Source organism: Octopus sinensis, linkage group LG9, assembly GCF_006345805.1.
Source record: "Octopus sinensis linkage group LG9, ASM634580v1, whole genome shotgun sequence".
Lineage (NCBI taxonomy): Eukaryota > Metazoa > Mollusca > Cephalopoda > Octopoda > Octopodidae > Octopus > Octopus sinensis.
Window position 1 is genome coordinate 104,843,945 of NC_043005.1, and position 5,000 is coordinate 104,848,944.

Consider the following 5,000-nt stretch of genomic DNA (forward strand, 5'->3'; position numbering starts at 1 on the left):
AAAGTCTCTCTTTCTCTGAAAGATAGGATAATGAAAGGAGGGGGAGCGGTGTCCTTGACCTTTGCATGACCTTTAGACATAGGAGATCGATTTGGTTGATATTCAACTTGAACATCTCTAGGTCAATCTGTGCAGGAAATACGCGGGCCGGAACTGAATTGAAAAGTGTTGCAGTCTGGGACGGAAGAACTGGGTTAGTAGTGTTTAGTGCGGGTTCTGGAAGTTGAGGCACAGTAGGAGTGGCAGTGGAAGGGGAGATGGGTTTGTTAGTGGGATGTGGATAGAGAAAGTGTGCGGAGAGTTATTTTAAAAGAAGAGAGATTGTTGTTGTTGTTGTTGTGGGGGAGATGAACAGGGAATTGGTGAATTGGTGAACAGTGAATTGGTGAATGAGTCGTTATTCATAAATCAAATGGCCTGCTTTTCAGATGCTGTTTACGGTGTGTGAGTGTGTGTGTGTATGTGTGTGTGTGTGTGTGAGAGAGAGAGTGCGTGCGTTTGTGTGTGAGTGCATAGCAGCAGCACCGTCCTATATAGGTGAGTAATATTCTAGTGTGGTACCTTGCATGAGCTTTATAAAAGTTCAAAAGCAGTTCAGGGCCGAACATTCTATAAAAAGAGAGAGAAAGAGAGAGAGCGAGAGAGAGAGAGAGAGAGAGAAGGAAAGAGGGAGGGAGAGATTGACTGGTGAAGTAGCAGAAATCTAGAAATGAAAAGGAACACAAAATTAGAAAAAGATATGAGCTTCATTTAAATTGCAATAATACTGAGAGTTTATAGGTAAAAAGCATAATTGGTTTCAATCTTTGCTATTCTTGTTATTATTACTGTGCTTTTTCTTGCTACTGTTTAGCCCAAGGCAAAACCTGACTAACTCTGGAGAAAGGCATGTCAAAGACTACATTGTCAAATGTAGTGTTATCGGAAAGAAATTTGGTTGCTATTTCTAGCAGCTCAAGCTCAATGAAGGGGATTCTCTTCACGAATCGCTGGTACTTGTGATGGTGGTAGTGGTGTTGATGTGCAAGTGCTTATATGGTTGTTAATAGTGGTGGTGGTGGGGGGGGGCGGAGGTTGTTGTGGTGGTTGTTATTGGGGTGCCGGTGGAGATGGTGGTGATGGTGGTAGCAATAATTTGCGACGGTCGATGTGATAGCGGTGGTGATGTTGGTGAAGGTGGTGATGTTATGGTGATGATGGTGGAGATGGTTGTGCGAAGGAGTCAACTATGGTGGCTTTAGTAGTTGTAGTGGTAGTGGTGCTGGTGCTTATGGTGGCTGTTCTGTTGCTATTGTTGCTGTTGTTGTTGTCGTTGTTGTTGTAGCGGATGTAGCGGTTAATGGTGCTGAGGTGATTGCTATTGTTGTTGTTATTGATGCTACCGATGATGGTGGTAGGACTCTTGATTGTGTTTGTTCTTGTCGGTGGTAGTGGCAGAAACGTTAGCACGCCGGGCGAAATGTGTATCCGTATTTCGTCTGTCGTTACGTTGTGAGTTCAAATTCCGCCGAGGTCGACTTTACCTTTCATCCTTTCGTGGTTAATAAATTAAGTACCAGTTACGTACTGGGGTCGATGTAATCGACTTAATCCGTTTGTCTGCCCTTGTTTGTCTCCTCTGTGTTTAGCCCCTTGTAGGTGGTAAAGAAATAGATATTACGTCTGCCGTTACGTTCTGAGTTCAAATTCCGCCGAGGTCGAATTTGCCTTTCATCCTTTCGGAGTCGATAAATTAAGTACCAGTTACGCACTGGGGTCGATATAATCGACTTGATCCGTTTGTCTGTCCTTTTTTGTTCTCTCTGTGTTTATCCCCTTGTGGGTAGTAAAGAAATAGGTAGTGGCTGTGGTAAGGTTGATGGTGATGTTGGTGGGTATGCAGATGATAGTGATGGTGGTAGAATCCGTGGTAGTTGGGATGAAAGCTGTTGCGATTTTGCTGTCACTTGTTGTCGTCGTCGAAATTGTTGTTAGGCGAAATATATTTTTATCGTTGTAGTGTTTGTGCTGTTATTGTTATTGTTGGTGTTGTTGCGGGGGTAATGATGATTTTTGCTTTAATTAAAGTATTAGTGAGTAACATTTAACGCCTGCGTATAGTTTTAATACATCAGAACTGAAAGGTGCTCTCGTGATAACTCCTTGTAACTTAGAGGGCGAAAATCATGTGGCACTTCTTTAATTGTAGATTTTAACCCCTAATTTACATGGAGATTAAATAGAAGCAATTTTTGAATTTAAAAATTGTTATTATCAAAAATGAAAACACCTAACAATTGTTATTTTTACACTGTCTTTTGTTTTAACCCCGAGTCAGTTCTGATTTAGTAGGTATGTGAACAAAGGCATTTCAACCGTGACAATACTTTTTGTCCTGACTGCAGCGAACATCGGGTTCCATCATCGAAAGTGACCTTTTCTTAAGGGTGTGATTTGAGAGATAATCAGCTGTTATTTTTAGCAATTTCGTTGACCACATAAGAGTTTTATCGTTGTGTGTGTGTTTTACAGTAACTGGTTTAGATAAATTGTCAAATTAGTTTGATAATTGTCGCAGCTGATACAAAACACCGGGCTGAAAACTAATGATTTCTAATTTTGGCTCAGAGTCGCTGAAATAGGGGAATAGTTAGAAGTAGAGGCTATGATGTGCCCCGGTAAATTATGGTAGTTAAATTTCCCTCAAACCTCCTCACCCTACATTTGTTTTTCTTTTGCGTTCTCATTTTTTTATTGGGTCTACTTTTAGATTTTGTGTGCGAATGCTTATGAGTGCTTGATAAGATATGTATTTGAGAATATATATGCGTGTATATGTGTGTGTGTGCGTGCATGTATGTGTGTGTGTGTGTGTGTGTGTGTGTGTGTGTGTGCACCTGCGCACTCACATCGTATGTCAAGTTGTTAATAATATAAGGTGTTACAGAGAGAAAGTATTCTTTTCTACTCTGGGCACAAGGCCTGAATTTTTAAGGGAGGGGGCCAGTCAATTAGATCGACCCCAGTACGCAATTGGTACTTAGTTTATCGACCCTGAAAGGGTGAAAGGCAAAGTCGACCTCGGCGGAATTTGAACTCAGAATGTAAAAACATACTGCTAAGCATTTCGCCTGGCGTGCTAACGATTCTGCCAGCTCGCCGCCTAAAAGAGAGACAGCATTGATGTGATGACAATGTTGTCTAATCCGGCGTTTTCTTCACCTGTCAACGGGTCACCATGGTTGGGGTGAAATTTTGATCGACTGGACCATGCTGACCCATTGCATGTTGGTTCATATTCAGTCGATGAAAGGGACTCCAATACTTCATTCGTCCTTTATTCCTGAACGTAAGTCTTCCTCTAGTAGAAACATTGGTAGGCTGAAGTCGATCATGTGACCGCTGTTCCCGTCTCATTCATTGATTAATTAATTACTATCTAAGTTCTGTACCTGTATAACGTTTTACTCTAAAGCAGAAGTACATTGAGTTCTAAGAAGTGGTTATTAGTATCGCTTTTCCTAAGACCATTGTGAATGTGTGTGTGAAGACTGGCAACTAATAGAACGAAGATAATACGTACATACCTGCATGCATGCACGTTTGCGTGCATGTATGTATGTATGTATGTATGTATGTATGTATGTTTAAGGAGCAAAAAGGACCTTAGACAAAAGTAAAGGATATGAAAAGTAACCCCTACTAATCGAACAATGTCTAACACATGGACTGAATCCCTGTGACGTCACTACAGCAGGGAAACGAGCCAATTAGAAACTGTCAAATTAGAATCTTGCAAGTGTGAAGAGCATTTGGGTCTGGATCTCTGAGTTGAAGATTTGAGAAACTTGGAAATGAGTCACCTTCACATATTTCATCAAATGCAAATTCACTTTTAAATAATAACACACAATTTTGTTATGTATTACAGTCATACGTCCCACGATGGATGCGTCGCTTGATTCCTACAGGTTGAGATACCACCTTTAGTTGTGACTGATATTTATTTCAAGCTCCATTCTCGGCTCTCACACTCTCCTCCTACCCTCTTCCTTCCCCTCATCATCCTGCTTTCGAAACTGTTTCTGCTGCAGTTAGCGAGTTGGACATTGCTTCTCTTTGTGTTTCTTGACTCGATCTGACTTCACCTGGTCCCTTAGATAAACATTTATCCAAAAGTTCTTTGAACACATTTATTTCTATTTTACATATTTCAGGCAGACGTAGATCTTTGAGGGTTTTTTGGCAAAGTGTTGAAAAGCCGTGGGTCCACGAAAGCTAAAATGTTACAGTACCAAGTTTGTATTTGTATGCGTTTCTCTATGTGTGTGTGTGTATGTGTGCATGTGTGTATTCGTGTATACGTGTGTGTGTGTATAGATATATCTTAAGCTGCTGTTATATATATTGCTACAGTTATTTTTACATTTTACCGAATTTTTTTACAAATCTGAATTATTTAGATTGTTGCGTACCCTCCTCTCTTTTCATCATCTGCTCTCTCTCTCTCTCTCTCTCACTCTCTCTCTTTCACTTTCACTCTATCTATCTTTTCTCTCGCACTTCACTCTTTCTGTATATATAGATATTGATATATATATATATATATATATATATATATATATATACGCACAACGCATACACACACACTCATACATACACTCGCACATAATGTTTGCGAGTATGTGTGTGTGTTTGTGCGTGTGTGCGTGTGCGTGTGTGCGTGTGCGCGTGAGTAAAAGTTTAAATGACAACAACGGGGTGGACTACAGAGTACCCAATACTGAAAGAGTTAAGTAATCTACCGGCAATTGAATACTCCAGTTTTCACTAATCCGCTCTTCTTACGATTATGAAAGGGAAACGTAATATATAACTTATTTTTTTAGAAACATAAAATTTTAACCTCTTTTTAATTAGTAAACAATGCCCTTACACAGAATTAATATTTTTTTTTCTCTAACCAGGGAGAGAAGATAACCTACGGTGCACCTACTTCGTTCATTTTCTCAGCGAGATTA